Source organism: Cryptomeria japonica, chromosome 9 (genome assembly GCF_030272615.1).
Source record: "Cryptomeria japonica chromosome 9, Sugi_1.0, whole genome shotgun sequence".
NCBI lineage: Eukaryota > Viridiplantae > Streptophyta > Pinopsida > Cupressales > Cupressaceae > Cryptomeria > Cryptomeria japonica.
Window position 1 is genome coordinate 22,291,864 of NC_081413.1, and position 26,345 is coordinate 22,318,208.

A 26,345-nucleotide genomic window follows, 5' to 3' on the forward strand; every position below is an offset into this window, starting at 1 on the left:
TGTTGGCCTAGTGGTTGACCATGCAGGCATGCATGTTTATGGTCTAAGTAGTTAGAATTATGACTCGATGATAATATTGTATGGCATTGGGTTCATCCACGATCATGTCATAAGATGTGGTAGATACAATGGAACTGAAGGATCATCAGATCATCATATATGCACAACTCAACTAGTATATGGTGAATATTGGAATCCTGGTACTGGACTTGACCGATGATGAGAACCTAAGATGTGTGACTCAGGGGGAGTTTAAGTACTCATGATGCAGAGCCGACATGCTTGAATTGATAAGAATACTAACTGCTTAAAACTACAGATGTTGAAAAGTTACAATAGGAATACTCAAGAAAATTTCATTGTAAGGAGTATCTACCTATCATTTGATTGTATTCATAGTACAATCACGTTTGATTCATACTTGTTAGTTGGCTAGTTGTATTGGTAGTACAATCACATTTGATTCCTAGAGAAATTTGGGATCAAACAGGAAGTGTTGCAGGGTGACCGGCAGGTGAGTAGTATAAAATGACACATCAACAATTGGTATCAATCCCTTTGAAATTGAGTAGTTTAACAAAAGGTATAAAACTTCCATGCTCAATTGGTGTCACTTGGTGGCTAAGTCCTCCATGTCAAGTGTTGTGACTTGAGAAAATGTAACAAATGCAACAATTGGTATCAAAGAATAAAAGACATCCGGTAAAGACAAAGGGGGAGAAAGAATTTTGTCAGTGCTTAGCAAACATAAGGAGGAATAATACCCTGATAGTGCCCTTTTCCATTTCTGTCAAAGGGGGAGTAGGATTTCATAGTTTACTACATACTACATGTGTCAGAATTCATTGGATCATACAAAGGGGGAGAAGGATTATGTAATATACTGAATACTACATGAGTTGCCATCAATGCCAAAGGGGGAGATTGTTGGCATTGGTTTGTCATTGATGTAAACCGGTATGTGATGTTTACTAGTATGAGAGATGCATGTACAATAGTGTCAAGGAGGAGTACAGGTTGAGATATCTTTGATATTACCTTGTGTTACAGAACATCGATAAGGTAAGGAGGAGTACCCTGGGACTCACTAGTACACAAGTTAGTGCCCAACGTGTGTGGATGAGATGGTAAGGTTATTAGTACCGGTACAGTGTATCACTAGCAAGAAAAGTATGTCATCTAGCAAGTGAAGTGTTGATAATGAGTAGAATGCTTGGATGGTGTTTGTGATGAAGAGGCAGAATGTTACTTGAATCACATCAACATTAGAAGAGAAGAATGAACAGGTCACCAAAATGTTGTGAGGTTGCAGAACAGAAGGACTCCCTCTAGATGAAGATGTAGTCATCATGAGAAGTAGTGACTGACAGTGAAAGTGCCCACACCAGATCTCATATGCCTGTTTGAAGATATGTTGCACAAATAGGGAAGTCACATGAGTACATTGCAGGATGCAGATGACAAGGTGTCAGTCCACCAGTAAGTGGAGATTATCTCCTATTATGCATAGTGTGCATCATAGTTCCATGAGATAAGGTAAATGAGGCAAAGGAAAGTTCTTGAAGGTTCACACAGGATCTACTGGTGAATTTAGGGAATGCCTTAAGTGCATGAGAACAAGAATATGCACTGGACCGACAGAGAAGGTAAGTTAGGTCGCCAAAACAGATGGACTGTGATGTGTTTTTCATCTTGACAAACTGGTTGTGATATGGTTCAAGCTGATAAAGGAGAAGGCAAGGCTGAGAAGATGCAAACAAATAAATGTGGCATGATTGAAGATGGAGTTTGCTGAAGGTTGATGACTTAGATTCATCGAGAGGTTTTACCGGTATGAATGCTTACTAGTAATATGGACAAGGTGCAGATGCAGAAGACTTCCCACATTGTGGGAATGTGCATGTTTTGGATAGACATGTATGGCAACCGATTAAGGGGCTCCACCGATAGTTCAGCTAAGTGCAGACATGAAGGCTAACCAGTAGAGTGCCAGATATCGACAGAGAAGAGAAACCGGTATAGTGGTTGGTCAGTGATCCTATCTAGACCGACATGAAGAGTCAAGATGTTAGTTGGTTGACATAGATGCCACATGGAGTCAAGGTGGCGGACCTACATTTGAATGCAAAAGAAATATACACCATCGGGGTAGTTGTAGAGTTGGATGACATTAATGGAAGATCCCAAAATCATGGGACGTGTTGCAAAACTATTGCAGAGGTTTGTGGCTTGAGGTCTGGAGGACAACTTAGAGTCAACTAAGAGTGATTGAGGAGATCAAGGTGGATGAAGGAAACATCAAGACCGATCTTGGTTTTTGACAAAAAAATCAGCCGATAAGGGAAAAAGTAGATCGCTAGAGATAGAAGGTGTGATCAAGAAGGCACGATAATGGTGGAGTTGTACAGTTACTTATCTAGGTGATTAGATCAGGCAAGATCTGATTGGATTTAGTTTGCCTCAAGGGTGATTAGGGAACCCTAACCACCTAGATTTGTAAATTGTCTTTTGGCGGGAAAACCAGACTATAAATATGCAAGTCAAGGACATAGTTAAGTGCTACTAAATGGAAGAAGAGTGTGTTGTTGTGAAGTATTACTTCTTCATATGAGAGAAAATCAACCAAGTACTCAATGAGTATCTGAGAAGAGAGCGAGAGTGAGGGAGAATCGGGTTGAAGTGTTCAATTGGTAGAAGAGCACAACCAATAGTGTCCATACCAGTAGAGCAGAAGTGAAGGAAGCTCTAGAGAAAACAGATAGAAAACCAAAAAAGAGTTGTACTGGTAAAGAGAAGAGAGTAAGGTGGAGATCTAGTAGAGAAGAAGAAGAGGAGAGGTGTACTGGTAGAGTTTGCTGGCAGAGAAGTAGCATATGAGAGCATCAGGAGAAGTGTACTAGTGTAGCAGAGAAGTTATGTCACCGACATAGTAAGGTATATAAAAGGGTTACAAGATTCACTTGTAACAAGACAACTAATTTTGTAAATGAAGTTTTTATTGGGATCACCAAGTTGTAGCTCGGTGCAGGGGTTGTAGCTCCTATGGGTTGTAGCCCATAAAAGAGTTTGGCATTGGTGCTCCTTGGGTTGGTGCCCTAAATATTGTAATAGAGTTTTCATTATAAGGCCTGATTGGAGCAGTAGAGTCGAGGAAAATTGCTCATCAAGTTTTTTCCCATCTTGGGTTTTCCCTCGTATATGTTGGTGATATGTGATGTTCCCTTATGTGATTACATTTGTGTTGGTCTCCCCACTAACTAGTAAGACTACATTGTGTTAGATCTCAAAACCAGTATACACACCTAGGTTATAAAAGGGAAAAGTTTGAGAGCCACTGATTCACCCCCCTCTCAGTGGTTCATTTTGTCTAACAGTAACATGACCTTGTAGGACCAGATGACTCGTTTGTATGTTTCACAGGCGTTGATAAATTCATTACCAAAGTTTGGCAATTTTTTGCGCTTTGAACAGTTGAGTGTGATTGTTGGTAAGGTATGGATTTGATTGATCAGACGAGTTGGAGAGAAAAAAAAACCTTCCCTAGTGTAAAATTTACCACATAAACATGTATGAGTTGACAGTTCGATGCCATGATGAATGGATTGAAAGTTATGACATTGTGTAACTTTTTATTATACTAATTTGACACTTTTTGTTGCAACCGAGAAAGTGTCACCATGGGAAAATGGATCTGAGTCTTCCAAAATTGAGAGAATTTTTGTAAAGTATCATAACATGATCTCATAAGATTAGACGATTAGTTGGTATATCTCATGGGCGTCGAGAAACATGTCGCCAAAGTTTGACAATTTTTTGCGCTTTGAGCACTTAAGTGCGATGGCCGGTAGGGTGTCGCCCAAATTGCTTGGACAAGTTTGAGAGAATAATGATGGTATTCCTAGCATAAACCCAGCCACATGGACACATACAAGCTGATGGTTTGGTCCCACAATGATCGGATTGAAAGTTAGGGTATTGTGCAACTTTTCATTATACTCATCTAACGCTTTTTGTCACAACCCAGAAAGTTTTACCATGGGAAAATTTATTTGGGTCTTCTGAAATAAAGAAATTTTTTGTAGAGTGTCATAATATGACCCCGTAGGATTAGACAACTCATTTGTATGTCTCATGGACACTGAGAAACGTGTCACTTAAGTTTGACAAATTTTCACACTTTTCGCACTTAATTGCGATGCATGGTAGGGTGTGGCCTGGATTGATCAGATGAGTTTGAGGGTAGAATGAAGGCATTACTAGCATAAAAATGGCCACATGGACACATACAAGCTGACAGTTTGGTGACATGACGAATGGATTGAAAGTTAGGGTGTTGTGCAACTTTGAATTATACTCATCTAATGCTTTTTGTCATAACCGAGAAAGTGTCGTCACAATAAAATGGATTTGGGTCTTCTGAAATAGAGAGAGGTTTTTGTAGAGTGTTGTAACATGACCCCATAGGATCAGATGGCTCATTTGTATGTCTCATGAGCACTGAGAAACATGTCACCAAAGTTTGACAACTTTTCGTACTTTTTGCACTTAAGTGCAATGGCTGGTAGGGTGTGGCCCGAATTTATCAGATGAGTTGTAGACAGGAATGAAGGCATCCCTAGCATAAACTCAACCAACCTGATGCATACGAGCTGATGGTTTGCTGCCATGACAAATGAATTGAAAGATAGGGCATTGTACAAATTTTCATTATACTCCTGTGATTCTTTTTCTCACAACAAAAAAAATGTCGCCACAAGGAATTGGATCCGGGTCTTCCAAAATAAAGAGAGGTTTTTGTAGAGTGTCATAACATGACACCATAGGATTAGATGGCTCATTTGTATGTCTCATGAGCTCCGAGAAACGCGTCACCGAATATTGACAATTTTGAGCACCTTGAGTACTTAAGCGAGTTCACTGGTAGGGTGTGAACCCGCATCGATCGAGAAAGTTCTAGAGAGGAACAAAGGAATTCCTAGTGTATATTGCACCACCAAGACCCATATGAGTTGAGGGTCCGATGCCATGATGAATGAATTGAATGATGGGACATTGTACAACTTATCATTATACTCATGTGACTCTTTTTCTAGCAACCGAGAAAGTGTCACTAGAAGAAATTGGATCTATATCTACCAAAACTGAGAGAAATGTTTGTAGACTGTCATAACATGAACCCATAGTATCAGACAACTCATTTGTATTTCTTACGGGTGTAAAGAAACGTGTTACCAAATTTTGACATTTTTTTATGCTTTGAGCACTTTAGGGATTTTTCTACTACGATGTGGCCCGCATCGATTGCTCGAGTTTTAGAGAGGAACAAAGGAATTACTAGTATAAACTCATCCACCTAGATGAGTACACAGTGACGATTCGGTGCCCCAATGAGTAGATTAAAAGATGAGGCATTAAGAAACTTTTCATTAAACTCATGTGATGCTTTTTCTTGCCACTGAGAAAGTGTCACCACAAGCAATTGGATCCAAGTGTAGCTGAACTAGGAGATATTTTTTAGAGTGGCATGTAATGACCTCATAGGATCAAAAGACTCATTCGTATGTCTTACTAGTCTCAAGAAACATGTTGCCGAATTTTGACAATTTTGCACACTTTGAGCACTTTAGGGATTTTTTTACTACGGTGTGACCCGCATCAATAAAGCTAGGGAATTCCTAGGATAAACTTGGCCACCTAGATGCATATGCACTAACAGTTTAGTACAATGACGAACGGATTGAAAGATGAGGCATTGCACAACTTTTCATTAAATTCATGTGACACTTTTTCTTAGAATCGAGAAAGTGTCACCACACGTAATTGGATCTGATTCTACCTGAACCAAGAGAGGTTTTTCTAGAGTGGCATACCATGACCCTATAGGATTAGAAGACTCATTCATGTGTATTATAGGCACCAAGAAACCTATTGCCAAATTTTGACAATTTCTCACTTTGAGCACTTCAGGGATTTTGCTGCTACAATGTGGCCCACATCAGTCAAGTGAGTTAAAGAAAGGAATGAAGGAATTCCTAGAGTAAACCAATCCACCTAGATTCATACGAGATGATGGTTTAGTTCCATGACAAACAAGTTGAAAGATGAGGCATTGTGCAACTTTTCATTATAATCATGTGACGCTTTTTCTTGCAACCGAGAAAGTTTCTCAACAAAAAATTGGATTTGATTCTACGTGAAGTGTGAGAGGTTTTTTTAGAGTGGCATCTCAAGACCCATTAGGATCAGACATCTCATTCATATTTCTTACGGGCATCGAGAAACATGTTGCCGAATTTTGACAATTTTGAGCACTTTGAGCACTTTAGGGATTTTGCTGCTACGGTGTAGCCTACATTGATCGAGTGAGTTCAAGAGAGGAATGAAGGAATTCCTAGCATAAAACTAGCCACTTGGATGCATAAATGCTGATGGTTTGGTTTTATGATGGGTGGATTGAAAGATGAGGCATTGAGCAACTTTTCATTAAACTCGTGATGCTTTTTCTCGCAACCAAGAAAGTGTCGTCACAAGCAATTAGATCTGAGTCTACCTGAACTAAGAGAGATTTTTTTAGAGTGGAATCTCATGACCCTGTAGGATTAGATGGCTCATTTGTATGTCTTACAAGAAGCATGAAATATGTTGCCAAATTTTGACAATTTTGAGCAGTTTGAGTGATTGACGACAAGTGAGCAATTTTTACATTTTTACCCTATTGGCCTAAAGCTTTAGAAAATGATCCCATATGATCTCTAATTATCCAGAATGACATGATTTACATAAAATAACAAAAAAAATACTAAAATATTTTTTTTTGATATTACGATGCCTCAAGTATTCCAAAATTCAAGTCATATGTACATATATCGAAATATGATTGAGATTACTTTTTTTTGCATTTATATTTAATCTAATGAGCCATTTGGATCTTCTCTACTCTTTATCATGTCTAGTATCCCCTCATGGTAAGACTCATGAACCTTCCATAGGTTCTTATTTTAGTGGTCTACCCCCGTATTTGATCAATTAAACATTTTCAAATGCAACAACAAGGTTAGAATAATAAAGAATCTTGCTATGTGTCTTGAAGTCCTCGAACAACCATAAATTAGACATTTCATTGTGTACCTTCTAATCCATGTACCTATAACAACCACTAATTTTGTGGGGTACTCAATATTTTCTCCATCTACCATAAGGCCATCCAATTTCTTTTTTGTATCCACACAACAACACAAATAATAATGTGTTCCTTCTTTATTGTCCTCAACTGCAATAACTGCATAAACATACCTTGCAATGATAGTGAGATGAATTTATCAAACAACTAAGGTAAAATATTGAAGTAAAATATTTTGCATGTGGATAGTTTACCCACTTGGACTAAATCTGACACATGATCAAAGCTAGCTGATGCTTCCATTTGTGTGTGTTTTAGCACACTCGAATGTCGATATGTCTCAAGTGGGATGAGAGGCCTTATACACCATTTGTCCACCCACTCCTTTAAATCACACTCATTATAGGCACCATCTCTACATGAAGAACAATAGCATGCCATTCTTTGCATATGAATAGTCCATGAACCTACATTAGACCTTTGGAAAGAGTGTATCTCACTCAAACCTGTCAATGTACAAAAATCTTCAAATTTTGCAATGTTAGTATCATCTACCAACCAACAAAATATGTGAAATAAAGACTTGCCTTCATTACCTGAACCCATTGTAGCATTTCAGTACTGAACAATTGATTTTGTATCTTTCAATTTTGCATTCTCTCTGTACTTTAACTCTTCTCATGCTAAAGCTCTTTTAATACATGCTCCTGCACCATCATGCTCCCCCTTTCATTGCCTAGCCTCAGAGAAATTCCACATATGTTGAACACCAGTCAACTTATGCATCCTACTAAACCAATAAAACATCCAAGAGTTATTGAACTATGATGAACAATTATTTGACCATATGATATGTCGATGGAATGATATGCCTCGGCTAACCAAATCATCATAGATTATCTAAAAACAACCTTGCACAAACTCTATAGAGTGTGAGTGATTATCACTGATGTAAAAATGATACTCCCGCAATATCTTCTTGTCCTCCTCCATAATATAATGTGCATGAATGAATACTATATTCACAAATATAGCAACCTGTGTGGAGTTGTAATATTGTGATTGCACCTCATTTTGTGGTTGTAGTGTGTAGTTCTTTGCAAAGTCAATAATTGAAATGATTGTATCAAGTGGAAATGTGCCCTTGCATAACTTAAATTGCAAGTCGAACCAATGATCTCGATGGTTATGCCTTGCATACTCATACACTACACTCTCATGAAAGATGTCCATAAATTGATACACTAGAACCTTGTCACTAACCAATTCATACCTTTTTGCTTCTTTGCCATCTTTTAGCATGTAGGCCATTGTCTTATATTTTCCAAATTCCACTAATTCATTACCAATTTCATGTGTACTATCCATATGTTGATAAATTTGTAAATGTTTCAATCCACCACAATGAAAATATTTTCCATCCAAGCAACACTTATTGTAATATAGTTGACCATCCACTCTTTCACATAAGATGGTAGATATGACTTCTCTTGATGATATTGGTGGACCATTTATGTTTCATTCTTGTAAAACATTGTTAGCATGCAAATCTATACATATGTTTCAATAAATACCATAATGGTTACAAAATTCAATATGTACTCTATAACAAGTTGTGCATGTTGGATTTATTTTGACATAAAAAGTCTTTACCATTTCAAAGAATCTTTGAATAATTTTAATTTGAGGATACATACATTGAAACTTGGCAAAAAATTGTGTTTGTCATATCCAAAAAATGTTTTGGATGTGGATCATCGATTTTACTACAAATCCTACTTCTTACAACATCTCTTTGATTGGGAGAAATCCTTTTGGTATTCTTCCAAAAATCTTCAATTAGGGATATCAAGGCTTCAAAAATTGCTTTATCTTTCCACGATAATCTATCAAAGAATTCCCATAACTCATTATTATCGAGATCCTCCATTATTTGTCACCTTCCCATAGCTCTCATTAGAGTTTGTCTACTTATCTTCAATTATTTACATGTATTTCTAATGAGGTGAGCTTTCTTAGTTTTAGTACTTACAATTGTTTATGTAATGACATGTCGTGTGGCATTACTATCTTTTGTGTGTGAGTTAGAACCCATACTATCATATGCATTCATCAAATTCTTCATGATAGATTGTTCACTTGATTCAAATGATCTTCTTAGCCCAAGGGTATTCATTATGGGCCTAAATTTCAGATTTCTCATCATTTCAACAAATAGTTAACATCTTCTTGTCTCATTTAAAGGCTGAAAAAATATTTTCCATATTCGGTTACCATGTCTTTGACAAGTACACTTCAAAATCTTATCAACCATTGGTTTCAAAATGTTAGAATCAATATCAATCAAATACTTAGGCTTTCTATGCAAAACTCTAGGAGGTGTTCCCAAAATTTGAGATGAATCAAAATTAGGAATTCCAACAACATTAGGGATAGATGACATACCTTCAACCGGAGATAAAAATGATGAAATACCTTGAAATTGAGGTGTGCAAGATGGTGTAACTCCAATAATTGATGTCAATCGTGATGTACTTGCAATGTCAAATGTCATAGAGGGAGTGCATTCAATATGAGATGTTGTAGATGCCAATGGTGTTCCTATAAGAGATGGTTTTCCTTCAACTTGAGATGTAAGAGATGGTGCGCCTTCAACTTGAATTGTGGTAGATGGCATGCTCTCAACCTCGGGATTCAATTGTCTCATTGCACGAAGTTTTTGCATTCATAGCCTTTGTGTGGCCAATTCAATCTGTCTCTTAGATTGGATGGATATTTCATGTTCCTCTTCAATTGGCACCTCTTCTTCTATGGTATTTAATTTCCTTGCTTCACGAAGTTTCCTCATTCCTTCTCTTTTTTTTGCCTTCTTTGTTTTGCGCTCCTCTGGTGTTATATTTTTTAGTCATTTCCTCGGCATGATGATGATTTCTACATGTAAATTCACATAAAAGAGATGAAATTTAGTTCATATAGAGAGTTCATGAGGCATAAGAAGGGTCAGTCCTAATGCATCTATGATTGTCCTAATGATGTTAGGGCAGTCCTAATGTATCTATTACCATCCTAATCATGTTAGGTTGGTCCTAATGCATCTATGAGTGTCATAATGACGTTAGGGAAGTCCTAATGAAATAAGGTTTGTTCAATTTAATTAGAGATTATTCAATTAAAGAAAGGATGATTCAATTTAATATCACGGTTGGTCCATTTAATTATTGTTCAAATTGTTCATATTAACTAGGAACATGTAACATAATCAAAATAAAATCAAACTTAAACATAATTTAAGAAAAAAAAAAGAAAAAATCAAATGGATATGCTAATATGGTTATTAAAAATTGAAAATTATGCATATGTTAAAATGGATATATGAAATTGTAAATTTTTTCATACCTTCTAACAATTATTACATAAGATCTTAAAAAGGATGTATGAAAAATTGTAATTTTTTTATAAAACTACTAACCAAATAATTTTCTTATGCAACTCCCTTCAAATTCATTATTTAATCTAATGTAAATCTAAAAGGATTATAATCAATTTTGACAAGGACACTTCTATTCTAAAATTTAAACAAAATAACACTTAATAAGTATTTAAATTCTAGAAACACGAAAATATTAGCTCAAATATTCAAATTTGATCTAAAAATTGTTATCTTCCTCTTCGACATTGTCAAATGAATAAAAAGGTGGTGGAGAGATGATGGAATATATAAAATAACCTTGCATCAAGTGTCAAAACCATGGAAAAGCATTTTTTTGTCTAATCATGCACAAAAAGCAGACAAAAAAAAAAGTATTTGGTCTTGGATCATGACTCAAGGGTCTCATATTACTGGTTTTTAGTGTAGATCATTTGGCTAGTGCCAATATGAAGCTAGCCATATTTGGCACTAGACAAATGAATTCCATTAAAATAACCTTTGACAAATTTGGAAAAATGTTGGAGACAAATAAGAGGAAAACAAAAAGAGATAAGGAAGGTGAAAAGTGAGAGACAAACACAAACACGTGACCCTCACCCATTAACCTTTTGGCCTCAATCAAAAAATCCAAACTCTATACAAATACTCTAAAAAGTCAAGTATACGTCAAATACTCTAAACCATGTAATCAATATCCTTAAGCCTATAATCTATACTCTATACCCTATACTTGATAACCACAACCATAAAACTTAAAGGTCATTTAAACACTATAATGAATATCCTTAACCATAACACAATATACTAAATCCTCAACCCTATACAATAACCATAGATGCAGAGAGGGAAGGGAGTGAGGAATAAAGGGAGATCAAGAGACCTATAGACACTTGATCGAGGTGAGAGAGGAAAACATATGAGGTAAGAATGGAGGGTGATATATGGAGAGAGGGGGAATAAAGGGGGTGCGACACTTAGAGAGTGGGGGATAAATAAGAGGAGGGATACAAGAATAGAGAGAGAGAGAGAGAGATAGAGAGAGAGAGGGGGGGGGTATTGCGAAGAGTTAGAGATAGGTGTAATGAGGGAATACAATAAAGAGTGTGTAAAGAGAAGGGGTAGAGACCTAGAGAGAGGAAGGAATGAGGAAGAAAGTAATGGGGATACCTAGAGAGAGGAGAGAGAGAGGAAGAAAGTGAGGGACAAACCTAGAGAGGGAAGAGAGTAAGGAATAAAGTGAGGTCAAGAGACTTTGGTATAAAGGAAATAGAGGGGAAGGGAGGTAAAAGGAAATAAGGAGTATGAGGGGGATACAAAGGTAAATGTGAAGAGAATGAGATACTTGGCGATAAAGGACATCAAGGGGAAAGGATACTTGAGAGGCCTAGAGGAGAGAGAGAGGTGGGACACTTGGGGATAAAGGATATATAGGGGAAGAGACATGAGAGGCCTATAGGGGAGAGATAGGTAGGAGACTTAGGGATAAAGGACATAGAGGGGAAGGGAGGTGAGAGGAATAAAGGGGAGAGAGAGGTAAGATGGGGGTTTAAGGAGGGTGGGGGGGGATAGATAGCTAAACATGAATAAATTGGTGGAGAGACCTAGAGAGATAAGGGAGTGAGGAATAAATTGAGGGAAAGAGGTGAGAGAAGGAATGAGATGGGTGTAAGGATGAGAGGGAGATAGAGAGGTATAGGGGAATAAGAGAATTGTGAGAGCTAGAGAGGGGAGAGATAAAGAAGAGTACGGATATAAGAATGAAGAGAGATAAGAGGTAAGGGGAGATAGAGAATGGGAGATCTAGTTCATACAGAGAGATGGAAATACGAGGGAAGGGAGATAAAGGTGGATGGATAGGGAGATTTAACTAGAGATATAGATTTTAAGAGGTGAGATACCAAGAGAGGAGAGAGGGGTGAGATGGGGGTTTAAGGAGGGTGGGGGGGATACAGAGGTAAACATGAAGGAAACAAGAGACTTTGTGATAAAGGGAATATAAGGGAATTGAGGTGAGAGCTCTAGAGGGGAGAGATAGGTACTAAAGTTTAAGGAGGGTGGGAGGGATAGAGAGGTAAGCATTATGGGAATGAGAGACTTTAGGATAAAGGACATAGAGGGGAAGGGACGTCAAAGTACTAGAGGAAAGAGAGAGGTGTGATGGCCTTTTGAGGAGGGTGGGGTGATAGAGATGTAAATATGAAGGGAATGACATAATTGTGGATAAATAACATATATAAGAAGAGAGGTGAGAGGCCTAGATGAGAAATTAATAAGGATGAGAGGGATACATAGGTAAAATTGAAGTGAATAAGATACTTGGGGATAAAGGACGTATAGGGGAAGGGAGGTGAGAGTCCTAGAGGAGAGAGAGAGGTGGGAGACTTGGGGATAAAGGACATAGAGGGGAAGGGAGGTGGGAGGCCTAGAGGGGAGGGAGAGGAGAGATGCGGTTTTAAGGAGGGTTGGGGGATAGAGAGGTAAACATGAATGGAATAAGATACTTAGGGATAAAGGAAACAAAGAGAAAGGGAAGGGAGAGGCACAAAGGGGATAGAGAGGTGAGATGGGGGTTTAAGGAGGGTGGGGAGGATAGAGAGGTAAACATGAGAAAGATTTAGGGAAAGAGGTGAGAGAGGGAATAAGATGGGTGTAAGGATGGAGAGGGAGATATAGAGGGATAGGATAATAAGGGAATTGTGAGAGGTAGAGAGGGGAGGGTAAAAGAAGAGTAGGGATTTAACAATGAAGAGAGATAATCTTAGAGGTAAGGGGAGAGAGAATAGGAGATCTAATAAATAGAGAGAGATGGAACTACGAGGGAAGGGAGATAAAGGTGGACCAAGAGGGAGATTTAGCCAACTAGAGAGATAGATTTTGAGAGGTGAGATACCTATTGGGAAGAGATAGTTGATATACCTAGATGGAGAGAGAGAGAGGGGGGGGGTTAGAGATATAACTAGAGAGAGAGCTCAATGTGAGATGGATAGAGGTGGGTAATTGGACATGAATGAATATGGATACCTCGAGAGCTCAATGTGTGATGGATAGAGGTGGATACCTCTAGAGGTGGATAATGGGACATGAATGAAGATGGATACCTCAAGATCTTAATGTGATATGGATAGAGTTGGATACCTCAATAGATGGAGAGAGAGGAGAGAGAGGCCATAATTGAGAGAGGGGAGTGAGATAAAATGAGAGATAAAGGAACAAAGAGAAAGAGAGAGGGGAGGGGAGGTAGATGGTAATTTTTTAAGATACTTAGAGATGCTAAAGGTAGATAGGTGAGATGGAGATTTCACAAAGAAAGAAAGAGGAACAATTAGGTAGGGAGAGAATTGGAGAGGGAGAGAAAGAAATATGTAGAAGGGAAATAGAGGTGATTTACTTAGAGCCTAGAAGGAGGGATCGATAAGAGACACAATAGGTAGATATAGATATAGGAGAGAGATAGATAATGCAAAAACAAGGGATAGGTACTAAGGTAAAGAGGCAAGGAATTATGGGTACATATAGGGAGAGAAGGTGGGAGGAATACATTTAATGACTGAGAGAATCAATGTAAGAGGGAGATGAGGGTAGAGTTGGGGCTAAGGAGGGAATGTGAGGTAGACATGATGAGAAAGAGAGTTTGAGTGTAGATTAAGTTTCAAAAATTCAATTAAACTAACAATGAATGCAAAAATCTTAAACATTGTTTCAATGCTAGACATTTGGTGCTCTCCCTATTTGGCACTTCACCAAATGTGAAATATGGATTTTTTCTAGAGGGCTAGAACCACATTTGGCATGCACCAAATGGGAAAACCCATTTTTCAAATTTGGTACATGCCAAATGGCTCGCTTTGGGAAACACCAACCCTAAGGGTTGGATTTACCTTGGGCATGCAGCTTAAAGGTTTGGACGACCATTTCAAGCTACATATATTTTTTTATCAGAAGATTAAAAATTTTGACATATTTTTTGTTGTGCTCTCCATCAAGTTTGCATGCGTTTCAATGCAACTAAAAAAAACACCATGCAGAACTTAAGCTCCCTCTTAGCTATCCAACCATGTAATTTATTTCAAATTTTGATATTGTTGTCTTTCATCTATAATTTCTTTTGTTAGTGTGCATTTTTTGTCAAAAACCAACATGTACTATTTTGGGTATAGTTTTTTACACATTCATCAGATTTTGCAGAAACTTACATTTTTTGAAGCTACACTCTATTCTACGCAATTTAGAAAAAATATTAATTTTTTATTATTTTTCAATGATTTTAAGGGGGAGCACGCTCAAATTTTTGTTTTTCAGGATGTGTCCACTTCAAAAATTAGTAAAATATCAAATATTCATTAAAAAATTAGCCTAAAAATCTGGCATAAATTACAAGGTGTTAGCTAATTTCTGACTGAAGAAATTTTAAAAATTTTAAAAAAAAATTAACATTTTAGGGGGGCCACAACAGACACTATGTTATGTTTTTTGTATAAAAATAGGACCACTTTTTGTGGCCGCCCTTAATCTCCACCATTTTCAAAATAAATTAGTAGTTTAGAAAGTAGACTTGAAGCACCCTGACTCTTTTTCTTGTTGCATCTTCAAATATGGAGTGTAACTATGTTCAATTTGTCATCGAAGTTCAGACTTTGCTGCTTTCAGAAGAAAAAAATGGCATTTTAAGACCCCCTTTTGGTACCACAACTTGGTGCACATACCCACCAAGTCAATCCCAAGTTTTGGAATTAACCCTTGAATTGGAATTGAAATTGAAGTTGGAAATGGAGTTGACCTTAATTGAAAATATTTCCTTTTGAGAGTAAGGCTAGATCTAAATTCAAAATGCTTGAATTGGAACTTGATACCTTGATGAATCTTGCATTGAATTTTTCATTTCAAGGTTGATATTGTTGTGTAGGATGTCTTCATAAAGTCTTGACAATGGATGCCATCATGAATGGTTTAAATTTTAACTTTGGCCTCTCCTTCACTGCCATGAAGATGTTTGATTGCTTGCTCACATGAATTTTCTAGTGTTACATTGAATTTCTACTTGGTGTATATAAAGAGGTTTCAAAATGAGAGGTTAGGTTTGATTTTGTACCTAACTACATAAAACATGTTTGAAATTTCAAGGCAGACCAACATGGAGAATGTTTTTTTGAATTCAAAATGTGACCATTGCAAGGTCAAAAATTGGGTCTGTTTTGGGACGATTAGGATGCCTAAGATATTGTAGTCTTGGGACTAGGGTGCCTAGGACATCCTAGTCCTAGGACTAATGCACCTAGGACATCCTTATCTTGGAACAAGGGCACCCATGGTGCCTCAGTCCTACCAATCAAGACAAAAATTTGAATAGGGTTCCACACATGTATGAAGGATGTTGGATTTAGATGGGTGTGAGTCTAGAATCAAAATGAAATCAAGGCACAAGAGGTCAAAACACAATAGTGAGGCCGAGGTGAGTATGAAATTATGTAGTGATGCAATTTATGATGCTACACCTTGTTTGTATGTATTTTCTTGTTATTTTTTTCCTATGATTTTTCTACAATAGCTTACTTTCCTTTGATACCTTTATGTGTATCAATCTTTCCCTATATCTTTTGTTGAATATCCAATGTACGAGAAGTTTGACAATGCTATAGACTACTATATTTGGCTAAACTGGGATCTCCTTGATTAGACTTCTTCGTTAAATCATAAGGTGACCTTTTTCCTTTATTTCAATTTTCTATATTAGTCATTCTTCAAATAATTGTAAGTGTATCTACATGCATCAATCTAAACTTTAACTGTGTTGTGGATTTCAATATATTTCTTTTGAATAACATCTCCTTTTAGATATTTAGCTTCAATTGTCTTTTTCCCTATAATCTTCTTTTGACAAGACTAGAATTTTTCCTTGTTTACATTCATTAAAATAATGATTTATTTTAACTAGTTCCAATGAAGAAATTTCATGATCTGATATCAACTTTGATAGTGTCAAATTATTTCTCGAAAAGAACTAAATTTTATCACCATGCCATCATCACATTTTTAATGCAAGAATGGATTGGTGGCATCCTCTTAATAATACATTTCTATACAACAACATCACAATGAATCTTTCTATTAATTTAAGAGAATACATTAACTTCTTGAAACTATTTGATCACATGATCAATGATCAAGAGTTTAGAGATAAAAGATGTTGAAAATATTGCAATAGCCTCATTATATAGAGGTCTTGAATCATGGAATGCAATCTAGAAAATATACTAGATTACTAAAAATCACAATAAAAGATAATAACAATGTCATGCAATTTACATGCAAAAGTATACTGATTGGGATTATCTTCAATATCATAAAACAAAATATTGTATCTAATAATTTCAATATCTTTGTAAAACTATAGTTCTCCTCATGCAATGTGGGAGAGATTACAAACTGTTCCACCATTATCCCCATTAGTTTTGATTAGTAATGACTTAAACACAAGAACACATATTTATTCTTTTGACTTCATTGGGCTTAACTCCTATTACGATGTATTGTGCATAATCTCCTTTTGGACTATAAATGCTTGGTTTCTAACTCCAAGCATTTTTCAAGGCTTGGATCTAATTTTTTCACATGACTTCATATCAATTGAGTAGGATAATTCTGGGAGATTTCACAAAATGAATCTTTTTTGATGTGTGATCTTTCTACAACTTCATACATGGAATTAAATGTTTAAAAAAAAAAAAAAAGATATGAACATCATGAGAGCGATAAAAGAAAAATTAAAACTTGATAGATTGATTCCTTCATGATGATTTTACATTGAACTCCAAATGACTTTATCAAGCCTTTTCTTCCCATGCAAAAATTTCTATGGGAATGCAACAACCAAAACTAACCTGAAAATAATTTATTATTTATAAACCTAAACTATAGAGCCAATATACATTAATGTGAAACTCCAACATTACCCCTCTTATTACATTAATTTTAACAAGAGTAGAACATTGTAAGGGTTTTGAATCTAACCCTTCTAGAGATTTTGAACTATAGAACCTGCAACCATCTATACAAAATGAGAGAACATAAATGTGTTCATGCCCTCTATGCGTAATGATACACATCTTCTCCAAAATTTCACATCTCCTTCAAGTGTGTCTACTGCCTCCTCTAGTTTTTCACATGAGACAACTTTCCTATAAAAGTCCATATCTCCTTCGAGTGTGTCTAACACCTCGTCAAGTGTTGTGGAAACAATCCCTCCACCACTACACATTTCACCAACCAAGCGTCTACACACAAGACACCTTTCGTCTAAAATTAGACATCTCCTTTAAGCGTGTCTGATGTCTCCTCAAGTGCTCTACAAATCACCAATGCAATGTGAATACACCACTGAATGCACCCACAAGAAATATTTTCCCCTTTTCTACTTGAAGGGACACATATTGTCAAGCCCACTCTTTTCTTAAGGGACACAAATAGGGTTCTTCTCATGCAATGGATTATACCTAAGTGAGAAACTAGCTTGGGATGATAGTTATCATCTTGTCACCATTGTCTCCTACTTCTAATATGTCATCTTCTCTACTCTCTAAAGCACAAATATTTCATCGATATTGTCATTATGTGGTGAGTCTTTGACTGCCACATCAGGTGTTGCAAATGTTGGTGTAATTATTTATTCATATAGGATATAATTATACCTTGCTTAAGTTGACTTAGGATAATACATCTCATAGTAGTTTGGATATGAGACACTTAGGGAGATGTGCATACATTGGGAGTGTGTATGTAGGATAATTTCCACCTTTTATGGTGTGATCTTATTGCTTTATGTTATCCACTTATCATGGAGTGATAATTCCACCTTCGATGGGTGATAAACCTCATGTGGAATATTTAACTATTTCTTCTACCTACCCTTTCCTATCTTTGCATCTCATTGAGCCACATGTCATATTTGTGTTCTCTCTTGTATCTTAGCCTTGCCTTTATAATCAAGCTCATCATACATTGTATGCAATTTTCTTAATGATCTAAATGATCACATTTTTCTCTTGATTAGAATATAGTTCATTCTTATCAAAATTATTGTCTCTCTTTTGTGTTATTCAATGCGCTCTTGATATTCACTATTTTCAACAAATTCTTCCATGGTATCGGAGCCATTGGGGCTTCATTGATTAGTCTTTTTGGAGAGCTTTTGGAGCATTCTATTTTTGGCTTTAGGGAGATGCTAATTTTCGGTGCATCGTTTGGTGATTTTGACCTCCTCGTTGCATTTGGGAGGTCATTTCCATAAATTTTGAGTATAAATTTGGCCAGTTTTTGATAAAATCAATTTTAGGGCTTAGAGAAATTTTGTGCCCAATTTGAGCGTATGGTACATAATCTGCAAACAAGGACAGTAAAGTTTTCCAAAACTTAATCCAATTACAGATTTAATTCCCAATCGTGACAACAATGCATGGTAATATATTTCAATAGTTGAGATTACTGAAACTAAGTTATGTTTTAAAACACCTTTAACCAGTTATATGTTTGATAAGATGAAAGAGAGAACAATAAACTGAAAGAATTGAGAGAACAAAGAAGATAGATGCAAACAATTTGATAACGAATTTCATCCTTGAGGACTATGTCTTCAGGTCCGCTTCTCAATTCAGGGACTGCTTTATTAATGTCACAAGGCCAAACATGCCTTGTTACAACATCCAAGCTTTAAAAACTTCATTCATAGTATCTTTCTCTACACTTGAAGATAATGTCTTTGTGCTTACAAAAGACTCTCTCACAATTTCCTCTTTTCTTTTGAATTATCTCTCCACCTAGGATCGCCTGAATAAATTTACAAAATTTCTCCTCTTAGAATTAATTTACAAAAGCCATACCCCCTTTAAAATACATAAAAATTTCTAAATTGTAGGAAAAACCCCAAAATAACCCCTTTTGCCCTTATTTGTTTTTGAGCTTAACAAATAACAAAAGTTGTTACATTATTTTGGGGTTGGTTTTAACAATAATCCCTTATTTAAATAAAATTAGTATACACCACATATACATATATATATTGGTTTAATAGTGCAATGGTGGAATATAATTTTGGGCGACAGGAGGTTACAGGTTTGACCCTTGCCACCACCGTTTAACTCTTGTATCAAATATAAATGCAAATGACTTACTACTAATAGTAAAGCCAACCACAACTACCAACGGTGATACCTAGGTGCCCTATGGGATCACCAAAAAATAAAATAAATTATATTTTTCTTCGAAAATTATATTTAAATTTTCAATTTATTAATTTTTCACAGTTGTTCTAAAACTTGCTATTTGTAAAAAAAAAATTATTATTAAAAAAATAAAATATTTTATGAGAGGTCCATAGACGACTCTGCCCCACTGTATCACTACGCTTTAATTTTTTTGCAAGGTTTGTCAGCCATCGTACAGGCCACTGGTGTCATCCCTGCTATTCCCCCACTTTGGGAAACTGCTTCACTATCCGATCGGCCCGAACTCCTTTCCAACGGTTCCCTCCCACCGCCTAAGCTTCTCCCAGCTTGAGCCTCACTCCCACCATATCGTTCTTGTTGTGCGACTCCTCTCCTATTGTCATTGTTCTCTTATCAGCCTCTACACGACTTCCAACAGACTATTCTTTTGTGAGCGCCATCGACAATCTCCTTCGTCACGAGGTCATCTGCCATTGGTCCACGCAACACCTCTAACAGCTCCCCAGTTCATAGTACTATGACACCTAGGTTGTCTATTCACACACTGCATCAATTTTCTCATTGGTTTGTATTGCTAACTCATTCGTCCACCTAGACCACCATGTCAGTAGTACATACGGCCACATTAGGCCGCCACATCATCTGCAAGCTCAACAATCATATAGTGCCATGTACAATTTCGTATAATGGCACACTAATCAGTTGTACCACCTAGTCATCTACCACATCATCTATATGAACGTCTAGTCAGCCTGCCATGTCACCGTACAATATCCTAGTTAGTTTCACCACGCCACATAGTCTGTACAATACGAACATGTCACATAGGGGTATGAAGTTTTGATGATGGCCAAATGGCGTCAAAGATAAGTCTATCAAATGTTGACATTAACACTACATCAACATTTTTTTGAAATTTTTGACCCCCTCTCCAATGGGCCTTTTAGTTTTATAGTCCAACTTCAAAAGCCCATAACTTGCTCATGTTTTCTCTTTTCTAGGTGCAATTTTTTTTTATTTGGGCTAATTATTCATGCTCTTTATAGTGGTGATATAATTTTCTGATTTTGAAGGACAAAATTTTCACAATTTTCACTTTTTCATGACTGTACCTATCTAATCCCCAATTTTGCAACTTCAGAGGCTTCGTTCAAGCTCATACGACCTCCTTTTCATGTGCCATTTTTTGAAGTGCTTAATTTTTATTTAGTTTCATAATCTACCATTAATTTATAGTGATTTTGAGTGGAAATTATACTTTTAGTATTTGTTCATTTTTGCCCTATTTGGTACTCGTATTTTTCTTGGATCTTCGTTTAGATCACTTGCATGATTTGTTGTGGTCTCTTATATCCTATTTGAGGTAGTTGTAAATTTGAAATCAGAAATCTACTTTTCCCTTCTTTGCAAGTGAACCCTTGTATATGCACTAAGTATAAAGTGTCAAATCATCATTTTGGTGGGGGCTTTCATGATTTAGTAATTTGGGGGGTGTCTTGTGTGATTGTGCCTCTATTTTCTTGTGCTCTTTCATTTCTTTTCAATGGTTTCTCCTAAATTTCCTCTTTTAACTCCACATAACTATGCTTCTTGGAAAATTGATGCATGGAGAAAGCTAATGGAAAAGGATTAACTCACTATATTGATGGAACTATAACTACACCATCTAATCCTAAAACTGATCCTAATGCTCAAATGGAATGGCTCACTAAAAACATTATGGCTATTGGCACATTGAGGAAATACATATCAAAGGATCTCATCTTTCACATTGACAAATGTAAAATAGTTAAGGATGCATGGGATGTCCTGGGAAAATTGTATAGTCAAATGGATGAGATTAGAGGCCATCAAATTGATAATGATCTCACCATGTTGGATCCAAATAACTTTGATACAATCCAAGATTATGTTACCAAGGCAAATGAGCTAAGAGTGTCGCTAAAGGATTGTGTCATTGATAAGAAGGATGCACAGTTGGTCTACAACCTTTTGGGAAATCTTCCATCAAAGCATGCAACATTTGTTTCTAGCTTCCAAACTCATCACTTGGCAGTGGGTAGTTCCGTCACTATGCCTACATTTGATGCATTCACCTAAATGTTGATGTTGAAGAAATCTAAGTTGTTGAGCATGGAGATTCTCAAAACTTCAAAGTCACAAGCTTTCGTGGCTAATAAAGGTAATCAAGAGAAACAAGGAAATAATTCCAACAAGAAGCAGAAGTAGCTCAATCCTATGATACAACAAGATGGATCACAATCTTCCTCACCTAAGTGCAAATTATATAAGCAGAGTTTTTTTTTCTTATTGAAAGAGAGTGGTCATGATGAGTATCATTGCCACACTGAGAAAATTGATGAATTGACCAACATCCTCAAGAAGAACAACATTGATTTACCATCCACTTATAAGAAGAAGGATTCATGTCCTTCCCCTTCTCCACAATCAAAAGGTAAGGGACAAGCTCTTTGTGCTTCTACAAGTCATGACTCAAGGAGATGGCTTCTAGATTCAGGGGCTTCTCATCATATGTCATCTTTGTTGTCTATGTTCTTTTCATTTGAGCCTTGCACCATTGCATAGATTTTTATGGGCAATAATACATATATGAATGTGATTGGGAAAGGATCTATTTCCATAGGGGATAACTCCTTCAATGATGTGTTTTGTGTACCCCATTTGAGAAACAATATTATTTCCTTCTATCAAATCACACATGGGGCAACAAGCAAAACTGTGGAGTTCACACCTGATTCAATTATCATTAGATACTTGGATACTAGAGCTGTGGTTTCTATAGGGATAGTGGATCATGCATCTCAGTTGTATTCCTTTGCAGATTTTGGTCCTATTGATGAGGATGGTTCTTCACATGATGATTACACTTCTTATGATGATTTAGATTATGGGGAGAACTTTGGGTACTTGAATTTGGGGATTCTCACATGTGACCTCATTCTTGAGTCTTGCATTTCATCTCCTCCTCTTGATATCACATCACCTATTGCATCTGATGATGCAGATAGTACAAAAATTTTGCCTTCTATTGATTAAGTGCAACAGGGTATATCTTGTCTTCCAGCTTCAGTTCATTGGGATGAGTACTTGATAGACATTGCAGGTTTGTTTGCAGAGTCCTACATTGCAGATTTGGAGACATCATTGATGAAATTCATCTTATCTTTCATGAAGATGATCCTTCTTCTATTGTTGTGAGGGAAAACTCTAACCCTCTTGTTCATTCTCTACATAATCAATCGTTTGAGGTTGTCATGATTGTGGATTCTTATGTACAACATTTGAAGGAGGTCTCTTTATCCTTAGAGGAGACATGTGAGTCTTTGGAACTTGTTCTGCATTCATCTCCACTAGATCTTGGAGTGCTCTTTTAGCAGTGTGGATCAGTGCACTACCTTTGAAAGGGGTTACTATTAGCATCGACATGAGGACACTTGAGCAATTTTTTAGAGACTTCATTCCTTATGAGCTTTTTTCCGACCTCTTCCCTTCATGATTGGGGAGACTTTATGGATACACCTTTGGTTCTATTTCTTCCCAAGGGGAGGAACATTATTTGATGATCGTGGAGCAGTTTCTTCATTCACCTTCGAGCTTCTACCATTTGTGCAGATTCTACATTGAGGGGAGGCCACATGGTCTCTCTTCTTCTCTCTTATGGGGGGGACTTTTTCCTCACATGGGGTTTTGTCCTTCACATAGTTCTTTGAGATTTCTTTGTATAGATTTCATCTCTCTTTTCATGGGGGGAGGGGAGGAGGGTTTCCCATTGGGTTTTTCTATATTTCCCCACTTTATAGGAGATTGCATTTGCATTTTTACATAGATACCTAACTTGGCCTAGTAGTCGAGACCCATCTTGCATTGTTAGCTTAAGCGTGTTCTCCTAACTTGCACTTAAGCGGGGGCTGGTGTTGGTGTAATTATTTATTCATATAGGATATAATTACATCTTACTTAAGTTGACTTAGGATAATGCATCTCATAGTAATTTGGATATGAGACACTTAGGGAGATCTGCATACATTGGGAGTGTGTATATATGAGAATTTCCACCTTTTATGGTGTTATCTTGTTGTTACTTTATAATATCCACTTATCATGGAGTGATAATTCCACCTTCGGTGCGTGATCCACTTTATATGGAATATTTTACTATTTCTCCTACCTACCCTTGAATCTCATTGAGCCACATGTCGTATTTGTTTTCTCTCTTGTCTGTTATCCTTGCCTTTATAAGCATGCTCATCATACATTGCATGTAATTTTGTTAATGATCTAGTTGATCACATTTTGCTTTTGATTGAAATACAATTTATTTTTATCAAAATTATTGTCTCTCTTTTGTGCTATTCGATGTGCTCTTGATCTTGACCATTTTCAACAAATTCTTACAGAAAAGATAGACCTAAATGTCCTATCATAATTATATGAAGATCCATTCAAATCATACCTCATTGAGCATGCATTCACAGTTTCAATGGTTTTGTCAATGTAGAATGAGTGTCTCCAGAAGAAAAAGCAATGTTTGACATATATATAGTTAAGATAATAATGTCAACTTCAACCTTCGATGAACTTATATACCTCCAAAAATAAAACACACCCTTAAAATATATCTAGATGCTATCCTTATAACTTCATTTCATTGTTTTAAACAAACTTTTACATAAGAAACATGCATTCATGTGATTAAAATTTTAAACTTTCACATCCAAAATTTGCCAAGTATGAGAATCCAATCCTTCAAATTTAACAACAACTAATTTTTCCATTTCCTTATTGTGATATTTTTCCAAGATCAAGAGCTCAATGAAAAGTACAAAATAGAGAGACAAGATAGAGGACAAGTGTGAGATTTTGCCAAGATCAAGAGGCAATGGAAAGCACAAATAAGAGAGAACAAAATAGATGATAAGAATAAACTGTATTCTATCAAGATGAAAATACTAATCAACTGGATCAACAATAGATGTTGATTGATTTCCCATATAAACAATGTAGATGAGTCTTCTTAAATAGGCAAGGCTAGGGATATGTGAGCACACAAACATGACATGTGGTTCAATAAGAAACAAGGGTAGGTAAGAAATAGGTGTAGGTAGGTAGGAGAAACAATATAATATTCCAAATGAGGTGGATCACCCACCAAAGGTGGAGTGTAACAACAAGATCAACACCATAAAAGGTGGAAATTATCCTACACACACTATCCCAATGTGGCACAAACACCCAAGTGTCTCATACCCAAAATACTATGAAATGCATTTCCTAAGTAAACTTAAGTAAAGTGTAATAATATCCATGATGAATAATTATTTACACCAACACCCCCCTTTAAGTGCAACATAAGGGAATGCACTAAAGTCTACAATGCAACTAAGCAATGCAAGATGGGTCCTGGCTACATGGCCATGTTAGGTACCCATGTACAATGCAAATGTAATCTCCCATAAATGGAGAAATAGAGAAAAACCAAATGGGGAAAAACCCAACCCCAAAAGACAGATCATGAAAGCACACAATGCTCTCAATGATGAATGAGAAGAACAAAAATATGTCCCCCTCATAAGAGAGAAGAAGAGACCATGAATCCCTCCCTCAATGTCGAATCTCCTGCAAATATGGTCCAATGATGATGACCAAAATACCTCCCCATAAGAAAGAAAGAGAGCCAATGTTGCACCAATAATCTCAAAGTGTGACAAAACAAGGTACCAAGTCGATGACGATGAATCACTCGCTGCAACTAAAAGAAGATTAGGCATGGAGACAACCTACTTTGAGCATCATCTAGATACTCATAAATGATAGAAATACTGGTAGAATCCAAGTCTCATGGGAGACATGCACAAATGTGTAAAATCTAAGTCTCAACTGGATCCATACACCAAGTCTCACAAGATATTCATAATCTACGTGTACAAGAGGATTACATCAAATAGTGAAGAAAAACAAGATACAAAGAGGTGTGGCACTTTATGATAGTGCGAGTACAACATTTCTCAAGCAAGAACATACGTCATGCTAAAATATTCAAATGTGGAAACATGAAAATGATGCAACCAACAAAGAAGCCCTGTAGAATACTACAATTGAAAATGCCTCCGAATGGAATTTCACCAAGAGATATAAATGAACAACTGACCCCCAATAAAAAGATCATGTTGGCACTTACAAATAATGGCAAAGTGGACATCTAATTTTAATTATTACAACTATATGAGGGAAAAGCGGTTCAATGAAACTCAATATGTGAAAATATTCAATGGACTTGTCCACACACCCATGGGACTCTTGGTACAAGTTATGGAGTCATGAGGAATGACTCAACTTCCCAAGGTGGGTTCCATGGTTCTCTATCTCCCAAGGTCCCTCAAGCCAATGCCTTTGCTCTCAGATCACTGAGCAAAGTGACTTAGGGATGACGAATGCAAGAATGAGTGCTGATTTAGATTAATTTTAACATGAATGCATCCTATTTATTCATGATTCTACAAAGGAGTTAAACTAGATTATAAGATGACAAGATTAGTGCTAATATTATCCTAACATG